The sequence below is a fragment of the Falco rusticolus genome, chromosome 7, assembly GCF_015220075.1.
Source record: "Falco rusticolus isolate bFalRus1 chromosome 7, bFalRus1.pri, whole genome shotgun sequence".
Lineage (NCBI taxonomy): Eukaryota > Metazoa > Chordata > Aves > Falconiformes > Falconidae > Falco > Falco rusticolus.
Genome location: NC_051193.1, coordinates 34,142,798 through 34,160,834, shown reverse-complemented (window position 1 = coordinate 34,160,834; position 18,037 = coordinate 34,142,798). Strand labels below are relative to the sequence as shown.

At 45.5% G+C, this 18,037-nt stretch overlaps 1 protein-coding gene across 3 annotated transcripts in view; it reads left to right on the top strand.

The window, feature by feature from the left end:
- The first annotated feature begins 861 nt into the window (after positions 1–861).
- Positions 862–18,037, top strand: part of FBXO34 (F-box protein 34) — a 40,325-nt gene continuing 23,149 nt past the window's right edge. Inside the window, exons 1-3 of one of the 3 annotated variants that reach the window (XM_037393852.1) lie at positions 862–982; positions 15,126–15,204; positions 15,323–15,419. The gene's annotated coding sequence lies outside the window, so the exon portion shown is untranslated. The remainder of the gene's footprint in view (positions 983–15,125; positions 15,205–15,322; positions 15,420–18,037) is intronic. The other 2 variants (XM_037393851.1, XM_037393853.1) reach the window with 2 other exon arrangements.

Below are 18,037 nucleotides of genomic sequence, written 5' to 3'. Positions count from 1 at the left end.
AACAGCAGCTCATGTTTTCCTCTGTCGAGGGTGGCATCCGCACAGGTGACAGCACAGGGTATTTGGTGGTTGGGGAGGTAACGCTGGCAAAGCAAGCTAGCTGGCAGGGCTGGCACCGCGCTGGTGGGGTTCCAGTGCCCTGGAGGACCCCTGTGCTCTCCTGGTAACCTCCCAGCAGCTCCTGGCCCTGCAGTCAGGAATTAAGTAGCTTTTAAAGCCAGAAGGTCTATCAAATTGAGTACCTCTGGCCTGCTGCAGAGAACCGTATAGATTTTTAGCCTGTTATCACCACATTAAACCCACACATAAGCTGCCAGTGCCGCACCGCAGGCCGGGAGCTGGCACCCCAGTGGCTCAGCCTCCCACAGCTGCCGGCACACCAGCGGGAAGCTCCGTGCCCGGGGAACCGGGCCGAGCAAGGCTGCGGGGCCCCCGTGCCTGCCAGCGCTGGGACCGCGGCGAGGCCTCGACGCTGCCGGTCCCCAGCCCCGGGGTCTGCCTCAAAACGTCCCCGGCCTCGAACCTGCGGGCGGGGACCCCGCGGGCCCGGCGCCGCTCCGGGGAGCGCGCTGAGGCCCTGCGGAGAGCTGCGGGCCCGGGGAGGGCCGCGAGGGCGGCCTCGGGGCCGTGAGGGGAGCTGCGGGCCCTGAGGGGACGCCAGAGGCCCCCAGCCGGCCCCCGGGCCCAGCGCTCGGCGGTGCCCGCCCGGCGGTGCCTGGCGCAGCGGGGCGGCCGGTGCCTGGCACCGCGCGGGGGCGGCCGGCGGCACCGCGGCCCTCCCCGGTGAGCCCGGGCCCGCCCCGCCCCGCCCCGCCCCGGGCACGGATTGGCCCGGCCGGTGCGGCCCCGCCCGCCGCCGTTGGCCGCAGAGGGGAAACGGCCGCGCCGCGCCGAGCCTGGGCTGGCAGCTCCGTGCAGCTCGGCGCTGCCGCCGCCGGGACGCCCCCTCCTCCCCGCGGGAGCGCGGCCGGCCCCCCTTCGGGTAGGCTTCTGGCGGCGTGGGCTGGGGCGGGGCGGCCCCTCGGTTCGTGCTCGGCTGGGCGCGGGGCCGCGGGCCGGGGCGGGCAGGTGGGCGGTGAGCAGGCCCCGCACGCACCGCCCGCTCTCCGGCCGGCCATGGCGGCTGCGGGGGCCGCCGAGGGGCTGCTGGCCGCCCGCCGGACGGGGCTGCGCGGCGCCGGGCCCCGCGGAGGGCACCGGGCCTCCCCGCTCCCTCGGCGCGGCGCCTCCCCCTCTCTGGTTTATTTTATTTTTATCTCGTTCCTGGCGCTCCCCCTCCGCACCGGCACCCCTCTCCCGTTCCTGGGCGCCGCCGTGTCGGGGGCGGCCGCCTGCCCGGGGCCGCTGTTCCCTTCCCCCGTCGTGCCCCCTCCCCGTCTCCGCTGGCAGCGCTCCCGTGGCCTTCTCGTCTCCCGGCCCGGCGGCGGTGACAGCGGCAGCCCGCAGCCGCGGACCGCTCCGTGGGTGCCGGGTCCCGTCCCCTGCCCGCAGCCGAAGTCCGGTGGCACGGGGCGGCTGGCCCACGCGTGGCTGCGGGCAGCGCACCGGGCGGGGTCTCGGGGGCGCGAGGGGGGTGTTACCCCGGCATCGGGAAGGTCACGGCCTCGCCGCGGGGCCCGCCGGCAAGCACGGGGCGGGGGGTGTACCTGTGTTTTAAAAAAATGCACCAGCAAAGCAATAGCCGCATGTATTTTCCCCCCAAATTTTGGTCTTCTGAATATTTGCACTTCCTGATGGCGTTTTTCTGCACGGCTCACCCTGTGCTCCGGGCGCCTGTCAGCCTTTCAGGGGGGAGGATTGTGAAGCTCGGTGGACATAAGGAATGGTGCAAAAAGGCGGCTTTAATCGCTATTAATTATTGCAGAGAATACTTCTCATAACGTGTTTGCGTGGGGATGGTGTAAGGACCTAAGGAAAGGTTAAAAGTACCATTACGGTGGAAGTGATTGCTTCTCAAAATTATTTCCTCTGAGGCCTGACTCGAAACAATAAGCGTAGCTTTTGATTTCTCCAGTAAACAAAGGTCATTGACTTGAATCTTGTGGCTTTCAGGTGGGACAGAATACCTTGTATCAGCTGGACAGGTGGGTCTAATGCTTGTCCTGCAAGGTGCTTTGTACAGTGCCCAACGGGCAGCGTACCTCTTTCTGCTCTGCTTTTAAATAACTGGGTTGGATAGGTCTGTAAAGCACTGCCACAGCAGCTCCGGGTTCGTTGTGGGCTGTAAAACCCGCCTGTGAAGCTGTGTAAATACTCAAGTGGTTAACCCTGCTGCACTGCATGCTATCTTGGCTATGCCATAGCTCTCGGTATCCAGTTTTGGTAGCTAGAGATATCCAGGCTAGCTTTGAAACTGGCTAACGTGCCGCGCAGACTCAGGTTCCGAGTCTTAATGAGTGTTTGCGTAGTGCTTCGTGTTTTCTCGGATGAAAGGTTTTACATAATTGGCCATTATAATTGTCTGTCACCCCTAGAGAAGAGGAGGGGAAAAAAAAAAAAGGCAATGAAGGTAGGCAGTTGTTTTGGAAGTCCAAAAGTCTAAACCTGTAAATGCATGTAAGTTGTTAATGTTGTTACTGCTTAGTGTGGAGGCAGCAAAATGACGGAATAAAAAAATAATAATTTAGATCTGCTCTCCTTTTGAGCCATCCGATCAGCATTGTCTGGACAAATGACATCCTGCTTACATTTGAGCTACTTGTTCTTCAGTGCCCAGAGGAATTCCTAATGCAACTCCAGTTGCACCAGCACTGCATTTATTTCCCCCCCTTGAAATCTTAACTGGAAGCCTTTTACAGTGTTTTGATTCCTTTTTAATAAATGGCTAATCCCTTGCTGCAGGGGATGGGAGTGTTCTGAATACAGTGTTTTTGGGTCCTGAGGGGAGGGGGAAGGGAGTGCCTTGTCTTGCTTTCCAGCAGCCACCCGCCTTCCCCGGGCCTGAGTGAAAGAGCCTTATTGACTGGTTTTGAAGGTAACATACCCAATTTTCCTCTTACATGCTAAAAACCCATAAATTTGCTGTAGCACAGAGCCTTTGAGGGAAAGAAATGGAATGTCAGGGAGCCTGGGCTTCATCATGAGCAGCCTGGTAACAATGGCAGTGTCTTGGTAATTGCATTGTGCTTATCAAAATCTCCCCTTCTAATGACAAAGTTCCATTTTAATAGGTGTGAAAAGTTGTGGGATTTGATTTAATACTGGTGTCTTAAAATCATCATGCACACTCTGTATGACTAAGTTGTCTCTTATTTAATTGGAGAACGAGCAGAGGCTGAGGAGGAAGTGTGTTTCACTTGCACTAGACACTCTTTAAACTTAGATAAAGATGGTGAAAAAGTGAGAGTGGCTTATCAGGTGCTAAGCTGCAACTCTGTTTTCTTATAGGCATATAACATAAGTTTCTATATCCATCAAAATCGGAAACTCATCTTGTGCCGTGGGTGTATACCACGGTGTTGGTGAGCTCTTGGCCGGCTTGAATAGCAGTGAGAGTGTGTGTTCATAGAGACTGTCTTCTGGTTCCTGTGCCAGAAAGGCCTATGGTTTTGGGGTACAGAGGTACTAAGTTTGATTTCTGGTGGTGAGAAGTTGACTGCTGTGTAGTAGATGCACAATACTACCTAGGTGCTGACTGTCCTTGAGGTTCCAGGTGTCAACACATTCGTCTTAATGTGTTATTTTTACTTTTGCTGCCCTGTAGCATAACAAAACAAGCAAATCTGTATAATACTCAAACACTGGTTGCTTTATTACCAGCAGATATGGCATGTTTTAGTATTCCAGTTGTAGTTTTGATACCTGGTTTCAGAGAAGATAGGAGCTTTTCTTCTATGTGGTAGTTGACTCTAAGGAAAACATAGGGCTAGTCCTAAGCCTGTGATTAAAGATAATGTAGCTTTGGAAGTATGCATCTCTCTTGTCCTTGTCTGCTGCTTTTTTTGGCTTTTCTGGATTACTTGGTCATCAGATGCATTACTAGGTGTTCCTGTCTGTACATTTAAGCTTTTGAAGGAGATCTTAACTTCAGTGAAAGTTGCTGGTTAGAGATCGGCTTCCAAGCTTTGTAAGCTCTGCAGTAAGGAGGGCACAGGAATGCTGCTTTGGTATGTGTGGCTGTTTGGTTTTTATTTGTACCATATTTCACTGGTTTTGTTCTCTAAGCTATTTTGATTCCATTAACTTATTAAACTTAAAATCTGTTCAAGTCAGTGTGACAGATGTTTTTTAATGTATGAATGTTGTCCTCCTTTTAATGTCCTTTTTATTTCTACCCCTAAAATGTGAATTGGGATAATTGCCCATAGTGTGGATTTTGGCTGTAGCTGTGGGATTTGTATTTGGAATTTGCGTTTGTAGTTGTGGAATTTGTGTTTATTCCCAAATATCTTTTCTTTATTGCCTTGTTGTTGAAGGGGAATATCTGCTGGATCTCTTGTTAATCCTGCTGTTGTAGTCTTCTGTCTAGAGCATAACTGGAGATGTATTCACAGCTTTAGGCATGCTGGTTGTTTTAAATCTAGTTATTTTGGGTATCAAACGCAGAGAAATCACAGCAGGGCTAGCAGGTATAGATGTAGAGTGGGCTTGTGCAACTTGCATCGATGATACTTGCTTGGACAGCTAGTTCATGGTAAAAGGGAGGTGTCTGCAGTGTTGTTGCAATGGCTATCAGAGGCAGATGGGTTAAATATAGCTCAGGTATGCCTAAACATGCTGCAGCTGCACCTCCTGTTGCAGTACAGAGGTAATATGAATGTTTACATAGATCACCTTCCTACACATCAGAGGTTCAACTACCTCTTTTGTAGTCAGTTTGCTGCTGGGCAACCACATGACTACTTAATGATGTTTTGAGAGTAAAAATACACTACAGAGGGACACATAAATGACTGTTAAGAAAATGTCAGTTTTTTAAAAAAAATATTGTTCAGAAATGGCTGACTGGTATTTTGGGGTACAGAACATAGTGCTCTTTTCCATGTGGTTTAAAAAAAAATCCTGCTTTAGAAGCTGTTATGCCTGCAGTTCTTAACAAAGTAATGGCATTTAGGTAGCACAGAGGCTGAATTTCTGCCAGTTAAAATGTTGCTGTCCTAATGTGTCAGTCTGTACAGAGCTTGGAAGCTAATATACAGTGTTCTTCTGCCCTGCAGCAAAACAACTAGTGATTAAAAATTCAGCAGATATGTTGGTTCACTTAACTACTTGTTCTTGCATCATTCAGGTCATATCACACAATGTTGCTAATGTTCAATCTAGCTTTTTTTGTTCTAAGAGTGGAAATTATCTGAACTACCATGGGATTTACGGAACAGTTTTGGCAGGAACTGGGCTATGCAAAGTACATTATTCAGAACTGTTTTCATCCTTCTTCTAACTTGGAGAATCTCTTTTGATTTCTCAAATATTACTTGTTTGTGCTAGACAGGGCTTTTCTTTCTGTGGCTTTTCTCACTTTAAAAATCAAAGTGTTTTCCTTTGATTGCTTTGAGATAAATGAGACTCCCTAGTTTAGAGGGGGGAGGAAAAAAGAGCATGATAGGTGTAACTGCTTGCTTTCTTACTTGAACTCAGTATTCCATTTGGCCACAGAAATATTTTTGTATGAGAAATATCATTTTGTTTTGGGCAGGGTTTCTACTGCTTTAAGTACATCTACTTTTAATTAACACAATTTCGGTTAATAGTATTCAATCTAGTGCGTCGCTTGACATAGAATTAAATTTTACTTTCCCCTCCCTATGTTCTTTCAGTTATGTAAGCTTGGGGTTAGTTTTGGAGCATGTACGGGTTCTGGAAACCTTTTCTGGGTTACCTGGAGCTACAAAGTAGTGTTCAATGTAACAAGAACTTGTAGCTTGGTTTCACTGCTTTCACCATTTTCTGTTGGAAGCTGGTGCCTGTACTGCACGAGAAGCCTATAATCTGTGGATCAGTGCAGTAACTCTGGTTTTGTTGACCTCTCTACACTTCTCGAGAACCCCATCTACTGATGCTCGCAGTAGATAGAATGCACCTAAGTGGCCCCCTAAACTAGATGCATGTACATCTTTATGGATTGTGCTGTTATATAGCACAATAAAGGCAGGCTAACAACAGAGAAAATTGCTGGTTTGTCAGTGTCTTTGGAGTAACTCGCTATATTGGGGCAGCTTTTGGCTTGAGTGCTGAGAGAACTAAATTCAGAATGTGGAACGCAGGTGGAGTATTTTGGTCAAGGGCACACACGAGGTTCAGCCATCACTCAGTGCGTTGCTGCAGGTAGCTTTGAGTTGCAGTGCTTAGGAGGAGGCTGTATCTTTTTAAGTATGAAGTGACAAATCAGTATAGGAATGGAGAAGGGGCTTTTTGTTGTGTAGTATATGATGAATATGCCTGTAAATCAGGCTTTGGAGAAGTTCAGTTTATGATGTTGATTGAACTTGCAAATGGATGGCTTTTTGTGATCTGTCAATTGCACATCAAGAGGATGTTTTAGTTAAGGCAGACATTTTCTTGGAAAAACCTGTTTGGACTATTAAAGCCAAGGTACTTGAGAGAACTTGTTTCAGCTAAATTGTCAGTAGTTAGCAATTGGTTTGAAAAATGAAGTCTTAAATATGTAACCTCCCCAACCTCTTAGTGTCCTGTTTAGAAGGATGGAAAACAGGGATTCAGTTTGGGTTTTGCATATTCCTGATACCATGTATGCATGTTTCTGATATGCTATAATTGCAGAATTGATATTCAAGATAATATGTTTGTTCTCAAATTGCAAAAATAACTTCACACGCAGCTAATTCCATCTGCTGGAAAAATAAGACCGAGGCTAACTTCATCACTTATTTGGGACCTGATTTTTGCGGTTCTAATTACTATGCATGAACTTTGGAAATTAGCATACTTTTTTGGCAAACCTAAGCGGCAGCCATTTACTCGGGAATTTTATTAACTTTAAACATAGCTAGCAACTCCTAAGCTACTTCTGGTTCATTTTCTGGTTTTGGTGTTTTTACAAGCTTTGATTTAGTAAGCTTCAGTAACTTTTTTTCATCCTTGCAATGACTTTATATGTTACAGCAGCTTGCTGCTGTTTCCAGTAACTTTTCAGCCTGCAATCCAGTGCAAAATTATTTCTGTCATTCAAATAAAAAAGTGTTGAAACCAAATTCTCTTCAAATGAATGCTAAACCAGTAAAATTAGAAGTTAGGTTTTGGTTGCTCTTCTGTAGTGTGAGAAGAGCGCTTGAGCAGATGTAAGCGTAGATGGTTTTAAAAAAGTAACCTTGGGGAAACTGGGGCATGTCAAGTCTGGTCCTAATTCTGCTAAAAGCTGGTTTCATGATGTGAATTCTTAAGCTCCAAAGAGTTTGGATATAAAATAATCGTTGCAGATAGCAGCTACTAAATGTTCTTTCTTATTAAAGGCTGGGTTTTGACACATTTTCAGATTCTCAAGGTGTCTAGCAATGCCTTTTCCACTTGGTTTGCTTTTCTTTTTGTAGCCTCCTACTTTCACTGATTTTGCTGGTTGGCAGTGATGAGAGGCATATAACCTGTAAAATATTAAAATGGTCGGAATTTTATAGTAAAAAATAGTCTGCTTTATTGGAATGTTGTTATTTACTGGCTAATTCCCTTTTGGATGCAGTAGACTGGATTAATTTTAAAATCTGAACTATTCTTTCTGTGTTACAGTCTTAGCTCACTTTCTGTCCCATTAGAAACTTCCTATTTTGATATGTGCAATTGCAGTCCTGTGTCTTTGTCCCTCTCTCCTCCTCTCTCTTAAGAATGCAGTTTCTTCCTTGGGATGAACAGGGTTATATTGCTAGGCTCTTTAATTCCTCTCTAATTGGAAGAAAGCCAAGCATAAAATCTTTTTAATAAGTCACTCTAGAGATTTCTTTGTACATGCTATTATTTTCTTTGCATGCTAAAATCTCTGAAAAGACTTTTTTTCTTCCTCCCCCCCCAGTCTAGACCAGGCATAATTATGTTCGTGTGTATGTGTAGGCTTGGGTGTTGCCACTATGCAGCCCAGCAAGCAATTTGAAGTCCTTGGGCTGTTTAAGACCAAAATTTCTTGTAGCATCAAAGGCAGCAGCTATCCCTCTGCATCTGGGTAGGTGAAATAATGTTCAGTTGTATCTAAACTTCAAAGAGTAACTCGCAGCTTGTGCCTGTGGTTTGGTTTTCTGTAATGTGTCATACTGGAGGCTGTATTTTTTAAAAAGACTTTGGACACTGGGTTCAAACAGGACTTGGTGTGTGTCGACTGGTAGTAGCTGGTGTTGAACTGGGGTTTGTGTTCACCAGCTCACATGCTTCCAGAGGCAAACCAGTTCCCTTTTGATTTATGAAGGTCTTCACTGAGGTCTTTGTTCTGAACTTTGCCTTACCTAAGTCATCATTGCAAAGCGTAAAAACCCTTCCCCATCATGAAGCCTCTGCTTTGGCATTGAGACTGTAGTCTTAATTTATTTATGCCTTCAAAGCTTTTGTGCTTCTCCTGTCCTGACTCCTGAGGTTGAGAGAAGCTCCCTGTAAACATACATGCAAAGCTACCCCTTATTCTCCTGCTGTTAGACAGCTCTTGCTTTGGTATCGTACTGCCTGTCACACTGACTGAGACTTTTCTCATTCATTTGCCTTCCTGACCACCTGCATGCGTCCTTGTTCTGGTGAGATTTTTTTTTTTGTCCCTGCGTAGGACGTTTGGACCCCAGGCCATCCACTGCTGCACAGTTGGGGCATGCAAGGCATGGTAGCTTGAGACAAAGGTCAGGGACTTGGGAAGTGAACTCCAAAAAATACCCTTAAGGAAAGCTTGTCCTCTGGAACTGGTTTTCTAAATCTTGCATTTAACCATCAGGGCACCACAGCTTGCCATTGAGTGTGGGCCAGACTTGGTTTCTTGCCTATTTTTTTATTTAATTTCCTTTCTAAGGAAGGATGGCACTCTACTCTTGTGTTTTTTTTAATGAGTTAACTTTTATCTTAATAAACACATGAATGAAGTCATGCAAAGAGCACTTGTTTATGCATCTGAAATCTAAGTAAATCTGCTACCACTTCTGAAATTTGGGCTGTGGGAGGATTGCTGGTAGCAATGAATCCATCTTCCATGGTGTTAAGAAAAAAATCCCTGTGTTTCTCTTAGAATGCATATGGATTATTTTTTTTTTGCTGCAGTAGGACTGCAGATGTAGTCACATCAAAATAACTTGATTTGAATTGGTCTTGCAGCACAAGCAGTTGGAGATGTGGCTTTGCTACAAGTTACTGGGAATTCTCTTTCAGTGCAGCTTTACAGCCCATACTGCGGATGGGAGCTCCGAGCAGTTTGAGTCGCACTCCCTCTGCAGATAGTGCATGGGATGCCACCAACAGTGGACTCAACCAGTTTTCCTAATGATTGCTTTGTTAGGCTTTAGCAGCTTGTGGTATTGTTAAAATGGTGCCTGCTGATGTGTCAGCTGTATGCTTCAGTGTAAGTTGTAGGACAAATAGTAGTAGTTCGTGTATGTTTGTAGCAAATGTCTCTGCAGTGTACTGTATACTCTTCTTAAAAGTCTTCTTTCTTCCTGTTTTCCCTCTTTTGGATCGGTAAATATAGCCAGTGAGGAAACGGTTCTGTATGGATTTTGGGACGTTAACACAGCTTCATCCCTGGCCTGACTGGATCCAAAGAAGGGAAGGCACCAGAGCATCCTGCAGGGATGGTGCATGCATCTTTGGGAAAACATCTTTCTAAGAGATTGGGAAGAACTTGACTTGGAAAAAAATCCAGGAACTTTTAAGTGTAAAACTGTTGCATCCATAGTGGAGCCATACAGAGCAAGTTTGTTGATGTTGCTAGTTGCATTAATACTGGTTGTAAGGTGGATTTTTTTAAAAAACTTTTTTTTTAGGGCTGGGGGAATCCCCCCTGTCCCCTAGCTCTTCCTTATGTTACCTGGGTCACAGCACACCAGCAAGGAGTTGCTTATCAGGTGGCTGTCCAGACAGAACAAGAGTCTGTCAGGCTGCTTTCCATTTGAAAAAAAACTAGCGATATTTTTTTTAAAATAAGTAAATGTAGAAGCCTGTGGTCACAGATAGAGAAACTTTACTGGGGTGTACATGAGGCAGAGGCTGATGGAGAAGATGTGTCTTTAATTAGACCAGCTGGTATTGCTGGGGTGGAGGGGAGGATGAGTGAACTTTTGGGCATGAATAAATGTCAGCTTATTTTATCAGAATTGCAGTTTGGAAGCATGGATTTACTGTGAGTTGCCATTTGGCTTTGGGGTTTCTGAGGCCTTTCTACGTATTCCCTATTAGCTGCTGTTATGGAAGAAGCTGTGTACAGGGCTTTACAAACATGACACTCTTTAAGGGAAGGTAGGTGCAAATGGCTCAGGTAAAATGAACCAACGTTTTCAGGCTGGAATCAGTAAAGCTAGACAGTGCCAGCAAAGGATACCTGTGTCCCGAGTTTAATATATTCACAGTGGCTGTACTGAGGAGGATTAGTGAAAGATGCTTAAAGCTAGCAGGAACAGCAATGCTTTTCTTCTCTGACAAGTGGTGTGCTTTTAGTGGAATAGCTGAATGCAGGCATGTTAAGCTTAATATATGCGTGTGTGGGTACCCCCACTAAGTAAGCCAGTAACTTCCTTCTGAGGAGATGCCGAGAATATCACCTTTGCTGCCAGTCAGGGCCAAGCCAGGCTTGTTAGCAGCTTGTAAGTGACAGCCCTACTTTGCTTTGTTGGTATTTTAAGTGATGAGGGTAGCGGAACTAGAAGGAGAGGTGATAATGTCTGTGCTGTTTTTTTCTTTTATTTTGGGGGGGGGGGGGGGGAGAGGCAAGAGGAGGAGGAGATGGGACTAATTGCATACCTTCCAATTCCAGTTACTTCATTACTGAATAATCACTGGAGCAGCCCTGCGATCTGCTCTGACAGCAGATAAGTGGTGTGGCTTGCAGCACTTTAATCTAAACAAAGTTTAAGTGCTTTTTCCTTTTTTCCCTGGAGTGAAACTGCAATTTTGTTATGTGAATGTTAGCCAGGACAAAGTTGTTTTTGCAGCTGTCACGATGCTTCTCTGGGCTTTGTGCATGTTAGAGGTGTGTCCCCAGTGTGTGTAGCAAAAATATCCTAAAATACTGCATAAAACTACAAAAAAAAAAGTAAAAATACTGAAAGTGAAATACTTACCTGGCAGCTTTGGTTGAAGGCTCTCCAAGTAGTTTGTCAGGTGAAGATCTGTTTAGCTTTGACATTGGATGTCTCAAAGGGTTTAGATATAAACCAATGAACATTTAGATTATATTTCCTTTCCATAGTGATATGTGTTAATTAGTTTCTGTCTGCATTAGGCCCTGAATAGTGAAGTAAAACAGCCTGAGTGCTTGTCTGCTGCTTCAGAATACGAGTCCCTGCAGTGAGGGTTGTCATGTTGATGAGGCCGTAGCAGAACTGCATAGTTTTGGTTCCCCAGTGTAGAAATGGCATTATAGGCGAGCCATATGATGCAAAAGAGAATTTCTGGGCAGAGCTTCAGATAGTGTTTTTGTCTTCCTTTGAAATGGGATAAAAATGCATTTGTGCATCAGGCTGAATCCTGATAAAACACCTTCTTGGAACTGATGGTGATCATGATGATGATTCTGAGTTGCAGTCTTAAGGCCGTGAGAGCACTGCAGACAAGTGCCTGGATTTTGCATAGTGTAGTACTGGGCAAAGCTTAAACTTTTGTCAGGCTAACTTTTCTGGACTGTCATAGAACTGTTAAATCTGATCTATTCCTAAAAAGCCAGCTGACAGTGCAATCTGAGCCACATAAAATTCTTTGTCTCTACTTTTGACTTGAATGGAAAAGCAGTTTGTTTTCGCATTAAATCAAACTCAACTGTCACTGCCCCAAAGGGGGTCTGTCCTTGCAGGCTCTGCTTGGACTCTAGGCGGAGTGCTCTTGGCTCTCGCTGCTTTTTGCCGTAAGCCTGGTAACTCAAATCAGGACGATGGGAGGATGGTAATACACTGAGACAGATAGTTGTTGGCAGGTAAAATGTCTTGGGGAAGAAAACGTAATATGCTTTTTTAATGTTGATAGTTTCTGTACATTTAGGCTTGGTTGTCTTGGTTGTAATTTTGGGTTGGCAGATGGGGTTGATCATGTAGAGCAACTCGGTATGGATCCAACTGCAGTGTTAAGCTCTTGGAATAACTGAAGGTGAAGTGATAGTGAATTTCAGAGAATTGATGAGTATGAAGTTTCCTTAGGCAGGCCCTGCTTTTATAGGGTGGCTTTCAGAGGGAGACCCAAACATGCTTTACGAACTGGCCTGTGTTGTGCACGGAAGTGGATCCATGCTTTGATAAGAACAATATGGGTTCTTTTAATGAGACAAACTGCATCACCTTTTTTTAAGGAGGTATTTATTTGTATAGGGGGAAAATCTACACACACACACCCCACCCCCCACCCCCCTGTGAAAATATGTAGCTGATCAGACTCCTGCATCCATTTTTAGCTGCTGATATCACAGGGACAGGAGGTTGGCAGGCTGGATTGGGTATTGCCTAAATAAAAACTAGGTTCAGACTTGGGGTGTTACGTGGCAGCAGGGCTGCCTGCCCCCCAGCCAGCCCGCTGGGGAGGTCAACCCAGTGTGTTCTTGCCAGTTTCCCTGGGAGAAGGTCATAGGACACGAGACTAGTGTGGGAGCATGGGTGCTGTGCTGCCTGTTTAAAAGAAGTCAGGGGCCTTGGCTTTGTGGGGAGAAGAAGCTAAAAGATGGGCTGTGATAACTTTCTCGTGCTGGTCAACGTGCTCAGAGGGTAATGTAAGTGGAAAGGGAGTTGCCAGTGGACAGGAGGTTCGGCTGGGTAGTCAGGAGGGGTCTGCAAAGCACAGCTTCTTCCTATGAGTGGGTGAAGCTCCTCCGCCTATATGCTTATGATGAGGGCAAATACATTGCATAGAGTAAGAGCTTGGCATCTTTTGCGCTGAGATGGACTGCTGGTTGCTAAATGGTCTCTCAAACCCACAGTGCTGGGTTCTGCTTTGTTAATTGTTAAACGGTTATGTGTGGCTGTGTTCCCTTCCTCCAGTAAAAAAGTTGATCCTACATCTCAAAATGGTCCGTCTGCCTTCCCAGCACTGTGCTTAGTATTTCTGGAATTGCCCTTGGGTCTGTGCAAGTTGACAAGGCTCTTGTGACCATTTGGGATGGTGAGTGGCCTTCCCCATGCTCTGCTTCTCCTCTTGAAGTTTGTTAACCAAGCTTCCGCAGCAGCCACCCAGCCTTGGCTCTCCTCTGGCCTTTGTTTGCCTCTTAATGGTTGAAGTGTGCCTCGGTACTTCCTTCCTCGCTTCCGTGTGTTCGGCTTGGGGATTTCATCGCCCTCTGAAGCAACGTAGCCACTTGAATCAACACTTGTGACTGGGAGCGTAGATGAGTGTCCACAGGTTTTTACATTGGTGTGTTCGTGAGCTGCGGTGGATATCGAGTACTTGGTTATGATCAATCTTGACTGTACAAAATGAATTGGAGGCAAATGATCCAGTACAGGAGACTTTTCTGGGGAAAAGGTTTAATGAGTACCTGAAGGGCCACAATCCTGTAGATTGTGTGTGGTGTCATGTAGCTGTGAGTGAGATTTCTTTATTGCAGAAGCTGGATTGATTCCTCAGGGCTGGGTAGCATCTGATCTTTTATGTGAGGGAGGGGAAAAAGCTGTCCGACTTTAATCTGAATTTACTAGGTAGTTAATAAGAAAGACCTCTGCACTAAGTAACATGTTCAGCCTCTGTTATGTTGCAGGAGCTCCATGGAGATGAAGCCTGCTGGCTTTATTTTGCTCTGAAAACCATTTGGCTTAAAGTTGCCTTCAGAATCTCAGCCTGTGTGGTACTCTCAACTGGGTAACCTGCTGGGTGTTTAAGGGCTGAGCTTGGGGCAAAGCCTGGATGCTTTGGTGGCTGAGAGGTGATATTGGCACATGGAGCTTGTCATTCAGCTGTTCTGCCAAGACCAGTGTGCTTCTTGCCTGTCTCTTCATCCCTCTATAATTTACCATTTGTATTTAAAAGTAGAGGGATTTAACTTTTGTTTCCTCTGCAGTTGTGGTCCATAGGAGCAATTAGCTGTTGTGAGGGTGTGCACTGGAGCTGCCTATGGTAGCTGATTGCGTAAACCGGTATTGCTAAAGCGAGCAGGGAGCAAGTGAATGTATTTGCACCAGTCATCTAGAAACTGGTATAATTCGGGCCTGAATCAATCTCAGGCTGAAACAGGTTGTGGAATTTATGTGTACACCACTGTTGGGGTGTGTGGCATTGCGGAGACTAAGAAACAATGGTTCCCAGCCCTGGGGCTTGTGTTCAGTATTAGATAACGACACATGGGGTAATTATAGGCAGGGACCTGGGCGGAGGGGTTAGGAGAAGGTGAGGGGTGCATCCATGTAGAGAACAAGAAGTGTTCGTTGTTGTGCCGGCAGCTTGTTAATGGCACTGTTAAGAAATTGTGGGTGCGTCTGAGGTTATAGGAGAGATGGCAGTCAGCTTTGTAGAAGGAAGTGTTGAGTGAGTTATAGGAGACACGTGGATTAATAAGAGAAAGCGGAAGAAGGTAAACTGAAACTAGTCAAGTGTATGTATGGGGAGTGGCTGTGTTTACACAGAAGCTGAACGTGCAAAAGCAATGGCACTCAGGGGTGATGAGGAATGTGGGTAGTGGAGCAGTGACTGGGAATCTGCACCCAGACCCCCAAACACATGTGCTTGTTGAGAATGGAGGAACAGGTGGAGAAAGGGATTTGGCGCGGCTGCAGAGAGCTTTGTGGTCTCTCCTCTTGGCTGCCCCTGGGCTCCCACAGTGCTAAAGCAGCTTCTGCCCAGCTGCCCTGTGGGACTTGTGTGGCAGGGCAGCTGCCTGTAACTGTAGCTGCTGGACTGTTCGGGGTGTACTCAGGTATCAGCAGTGAAGACCTGCTTGAATTGATGGTGTTTCACATGCCAGCAATGCATTGGTGGTTGTTCCTGTGTGCCCTTTGCACTGGGAAAACCAGATCTTTTGGGTTTTAAGAGTTGTAACACTGTTACCATGCAATTAATTTCCTTTTTCCTTCCCTTTTGCTCTTCAGAAATGCCATTCTCATGAGTATGCAAGGAACCTACAGAACTGTAATGTCTAACCCTACATGGAATAACAGCTCTTTGAAGGTACCACCCTTTTTTAACTACATGGCTTTGTTATAGGTTGGGTTAATGATGCACTGATCTTTGCTTCAAAACTCGAAATTGAAGAACCATGTCTTATGTAATGCTCTGTCTTCCAAAGGGATGACAGTGCTGTTAACACGCCAGCCTCTGATTTCCAGCGCTTGATCTGGGGTGCCAAGGGGCCATCGCTGTTTTTCTGTGAACCATCTCTTTAGGTAGGTCTGAGATACTGCCTTGGGAACAGATGGTGGTTTCTATTCAGAGCGCTGAACTAAGCTTTTGTCATACTTGGTGGCCATCCTTGGAAACGTACTCCCCTTCTTTTTAGTGATGCCTGATGGCTTGCCTGTTTGTCATCTTCAACTTGATGACCTTCTGGATAGTCTTGATGAGAGGCTTCTAGCTGTATTTATGAAGAATGTAATGATAAAGTGCAGTTGTTCTTTAACACTTATATTGAAATGTTTTTGCTGTTTGTGCTGCATTAACCAACTCTCAGGCGTTGGCTTGCTCTGCTGTCTGGTCCTGCAGTGATGCCATAATACTGAATTTTGGACTGCCCTGTACGTTACCGTGGCAACAGGCTGATGTCACAGACTCAAGGACGTGACTTCAGTGTATGATCATGCAGAGGCATGATCAGATTCGTGAAGGAGAAAGCTGACTAATGCACATCTCAAAAGCAAACAAGGGGAATGCAGGTTACGGCTGACCAAGCATACTTCAGTATGAAAATTCCCCTTTTGGACAGAGGGAGGGGCTGATCATGTCTTCTATGACAGATGAGCTTCTCCTTACCATAGATAAGCAGACATCTTGCAGGTATCCTATACCTTTTAAAAAGGTGGTGTTCTGGGGTGGGGAAACTTGTTCTCTGGTTTCAGAGCTTTGAAAAGGCACTTTTTTGTTTTAGTGTTAAAGAACTCCTCAGTGGTCTTGTAAGCCCACTGAGAACACTTCAGCTTGCTTAATGTTGTTCAAACAGTTTAATTGGTTTTCCAAAGCTTTTATTTTATCCATAACATTGGAAGGTGAAAGGGGAACTCTGCATCTGCATTATGGTCACATTTTCCTATATCCTATTAGCAGATTCCAAGATTGTTTAATGTGATCTCCACCCATTTCATTTGGCTGCAACCTTTGCTCCCATGAAAACAAGGCTGATTGTTCTGAATTGCTGTGTGTATGTGCTTTGGCACGGCATGAAGGTACCTATAATAACACAACCATTGTCTGGAAAAAAAAGCAGTTTGCAGTAATAAGTACAAATAAAAGGGTGCAGTACTGGGGCAAGACAAATAATGGTCGTTTTCCCACCCATTACGTACAGCAGATTCTCGACATGGTCACCCCTCAGCATGACAGGGATGTGGGCTTTAGCATAGTATGTGAATATTGGGAATAAGGGACTGAAATATTTGCATGTTGTTCCAAGTTTCTTTCCTGGACGCGGTTCCATTGCTCATATCTACGGATGGGGAGACTGAATGACTTTTGCACAATGCGGTATTTTATTTGCATGCTGTGAGCAGTTTAACAAGTGTGTGTGCTAAATGAAGCATTCCCACTTTCAGTTAGCAGCTGACGCACCCTTAAAATAAAAAAGTGCCTTTAGGTTGAACAGTGGGGTTTTGAGGGGTGACATTGTGCTGTGTGTTTGAGGAAATGGTTGGTTGTGCCAAGCCTGAATGTTAACTTGAAATGCTGTGGGATTCAGCAAACAACCAACTAAAACTCCTTCCTGCTGAAGTAATTTTTGCTCATCTCTGCACTTTGTGGAATAAAAGCTGTTATAGCGCACGATCTGGCAGTAACGTAATTGTTTTAAATGTTCGGTGTCACAGGAATAGAGGATATTTAACCGAAACTGGCATTTCTTACAGCAGTTTGGTTGCCTCCCAGGACAGGAAGCTGTAGAGTGTTAAAAAAGAGGCATGGAAGGAGTTTTAACAATCCTCTCTAAATCAGGATGCTTGAATTCAGTGCCTGGCCTTGAGCTGAAAGGACTGGAAGCTCTGCAAGATTCAGTGATTCATGCTGCGCTGCAGCTAACAAGAAGATAATGGTGATGGACTATCAAGAAGGCAGCCTTGCTGAAAAGAGAGGCTTTGTGATACGGTAAAGGGGAAGGAAGTCTGGAGAATTTAGAAAAGGAACAGATGTTTTTGGAGGTGGGGAAAAACTTAACTATCCATGTAGCTGGCTCTCACAGAGGAGCCAGCAGAAGGAACTTGATACCAAACAAAAGTAGGCACACCCAATATTTAGCACAGGGATCCTGGAAAGCTGCTTTTCAGTGCTGCAGCGCTTCCCTGTTTGACAAATACCTTGTATGACGACATATTGCAGAGGCAGAAGTAAATAATTTAAGCACCTTTGAGTGTGTGCAGAGGTGTGTGTAAAAAGAGTTTGGAGGTATTTGGTTCTCCTCTTGAACAGCAATGAAAAAAAAATATTAGTGGATATATGAAATGTTACTCAAAGCAGGAAGCAGAGAAGTGATGCCGTTCCCTGAGAAGGAAATAACAGCAGAAGATGCATTAAAAAAGCTGAGAGGCTGCTTGTAGGGTGTGTTTGTGAACTGGGATGATGGGAAGTGTGATAAAATAGATTGCTGATCTTGTGTATCGAAGTCCAGGTGGCAATGATTTTTCAAGTTGTTGAAACTTGCATTCAAAAAAACCCCTGTTTTGCACTTACTAATAGGTTAATGTACTGTAATTGACTGTGAAATAAACCTGGGGGAATTTTCGTGTCTGTATGTGATGCACAGCCTCTTTGCTGTCTACTTGGCAACTGTACCTTCAGATAATTAAAAGCTGTTTTTTAAATC